Source organism: Pteropus vampyrus, unplaced genomic scaffold, assembly GCF_000151845.1.
Source record: "Pteropus vampyrus isolate Shadow unplaced genomic scaffold, Pvam_2.0 Scaffold75, whole genome shotgun sequence".
Classification (NCBI taxonomy): Eukaryota; Metazoa; Chordata; class Mammalia; order Chiroptera; family Pteropodidae; genus Pteropus; species Pteropus vampyrus.
This window is the reverse complement of record NW_011888856.1, coordinates 2,361,889-2,364,817: the sequence shown is the minus strand read 5'-3', so window position 1 is coordinate 2,364,817 and position 2,929 is coordinate 2,361,889. Positions and strand designations below refer to the sequence as shown.

General features: G+C 45.6%; 1 protein-coding gene, 1 non-coding gene and 1 pseudogene across 2 annotated transcripts in view; all 3 read right to left on the bottom strand.

The window, feature by feature from the left end:
• Positions 1-2,929, bottom strand: part of BMPER (BMP binding endothelial regulator) — a 250,531-nt gene that overhangs the window by 3,459 nt on the left and 244,143 nt on the right. The window lies entirely within an intron of this gene.
• On the bottom strand, positions 2,286-2,404 carry LOC111741282 (annotated as a pseudogene).
• On the bottom strand, positions 2,414-2,486 carry TRNAV-UAC. The gene has a single exon. It is a non-coding gene; the product is annotated as a tRNA-Val (tRNA).

Here is a 2,929-nt window from a genome sequence, read left to right as displayed (position 1 = left end):
TAGTTGGATCATAAGCGAAATCTCTCTGTCTCATATATTAAAATCGCTTCGCTTAACGTATTGAATGTCAGCCCTTTGATTTGGTACAGTAGAAGATGTTAGGAACACAGACTCAGGAATCCATTTTAAGATAAAATACTGAGCAGCAGATCACAGACCACTTTGCCTTCAGCAGAGAGGAACTGGCATGCTCCACGGGTTTCATTAGGGAAATAGGAAGGAAGAGAAAAACTAGAATTCTTGGAACTATCCTAACTTAAAGGCTTTATAGGTGTTACCTTATTTAAACGTAAAAGCCCTGTATAAAACAGTTACTGTTGTACCCATTATACAGATGGGGGAACCGAGTCACCGAAGGAACGACTTGTCCAGGTCCACGCATTTAGAAAGCAGCAGATCCAAGACCTGCACATGGATCTTTCTGAATTTAAAGCCAAATGGCGGCTGTCACATCCATCTACCACTTCCAAGAGAAATGGCCAGAGATGCAGCTGCTGGCCAAGGGAAGTTTGCTCTATGCTGGCTGCCAAAGGCAAGGTCAAGGTAAGAAGAAAACTGTTGCTTGTATAATCCTGGTTTATTCCTGGTATTCTGGTATAATTAATAACAGAACCTTTTTCATTCTCAAAATCGTCCCGACTCGGAATGATAAATTATAAGGTGCTTCCTGGTTGAATGAACATGTCCACCCCTTAGGAGTAAAAATCCATGATGAAATCCTAAGGGAGCGCCAGCCGCCGTTCCAGAAAGAAAACATTAGAAAGGACTAATGTGGCTATTTTAAAGCTTCCCCTTGTCCAATCTATCGCCTAGAGCACATAGCAACAACCCAGGTGAGATAAAAATGGTAAGTGAATTCCTCTTCAGGGACAGGAGAGCAAAGGAAGAGCTGGGGAACAACATTTCACCCATCCCAACTGCAGGCAGAAGGGTGAGCTGACATGGGATAGAAGGAGAGAGTGGGGAGACCGATGGGCCTGAGGAAGAGCCCCAAGCTGAGCTGGACAAAGTCAGGACGGGAGGCCCAACCCCAAGCCCTGGAGCACCTGGAGTGATGGGCAGAGAAGGGAGGCGGGAATTCTGTTATGGTCCTGGAACGAAGCTGTGGGCTAGGTAGGAGGAACCTGGCAAGTGTCCAGGGAGGTCCAATGTCAGAGGCGGATCAGCAGACCTGGGGCCTGGGGTTCTCTGAGTCTCTTGGACTGGCCTGCGGGGGCCCAACAGAAGCCAGCAATCTGGAAACGAAAGTGCTGGGGGCAAGAAAAGGCATGGAAAGAAAGGCAGTCAAATATCAAAGTCCCAAACGTCAGGCCGGAGAACCCAGTGGTAATGGGATTGTGGGGGAAAAGTCAGAGAAAACGGATCTCTAGTCGTAGCTACATGGCTACATAATTGAGTCGTGGGTTTCAAGAAAGGCTATAACTGAGGATTTTATTTTGTTTATTTTGCTTGCTTTTGGAGTTGTTTGTTGGATGCATTAATGAGGAAGACATCTTTTAGCTATCCCACATATTGCATTCCTATGTCATTTTTCTTGGTTCTCCCTCTGACCCCGCTTTGGCACCTCTTGAGGAATCCAAAATACAAGGTAACTCGTGACAATAATTGAGCTGCATTTATCATGTCCTTCTTCTTTTGTGTAGGGAAAAAGTGTCCACTTGGTACTTATAACATAATAAATTAGATAATTACATATTACATAATATGTTAATAATTACATAAGTGATAATTACTTATTACAGCTGCTCTCTATAATCAATAAATTCTAGAACACAACCTCCTTTCACTTAGCCAGTGAGAGACAAATGAGTAGTAGGGAGAGGCACAGTCATTAGCTCTGAAAAGGGACATGTTCCATTCTCGATAGACTTATGCTTCGGGTCCTCTTCCACCCCAGCCAAGTAGCCTTACCTCTTAGTGTATCTGAGACCAACTGCAAACTCTCTGGCAGAGAGCACATCCTTTTAGGGTCAATGTCATGTGCAGGCTGACGGGAAGCATCTGTTAATTTTGAGCACTTATAGACGTGTTGGTTAGAGGGTGCGGAGATGCGATGGGGAGTCTCAGGTAAAGAAGGCAAAAAGGTGTCACCGTAAGAATCAGTTCTGACGGGTAGTAGCAACAGTCCGATGCATGGTATTGAGAAAGATCCCGAGACTTGCCAGGGAAAAGTTGCTCCATTGGTTTTACCCACCATAAGCGCTAGAAGCGGCCATGGTGTCATGGCATGAGTGTCGCGAGCCCTCTGCCATTTTTTTATTTTTATTATTTATTATTATTATTTATGCCTACAGCACCTGGTCATCCTAGGTGGTCTCCCATCCAACTACTAACCAGGCCCGATCCTGCTTAGCTTCTGAGATCAGACGGGATCGGGCTTGTTTAGGGTGGCATGGCCATAGACCATGGACCGTGGCTCCACTGGGGCGCGAACCCAGGACCTTCTGCGTGTAAAGCAGACGTGCTAACCGCTACACTATGGAGCCACATCACCCTCTGCTATTTATAGGTGTCTGGAATGCAATGTAAAAGAAAGAGGAAATCTGGGAAAAAGACACATCCTAGATGTTTTGAAAGTAACAGTCAGTCTCCTTCCAAAAAGACTCCCCCTACAAGGCAGGAGAACAATAGGCTGAAGTAATATCCCAGTGGAGAATGGTACTGAGCTGCTGGAGAGAGTTATGTGCCAGTCTCAGTGAGGAGTTGATCCCCAGGACGGACATGAGGGACACTGAGCTATGGCCCAAAGCCATGACACTCGGATTGACCTCAGCCTGAGTCCTCAGAAGAGAGAGCTTTAATGGAAAGGAATTAATGGAAACCAAAGAATTTGGACATAAAAGGACACAGACAGTGTTGTTCCAGAAGACAGTATATGACAGTCACAGAGAAACAGAAGTTCTCACCACCCTCTTAGGATGGGGCCTGT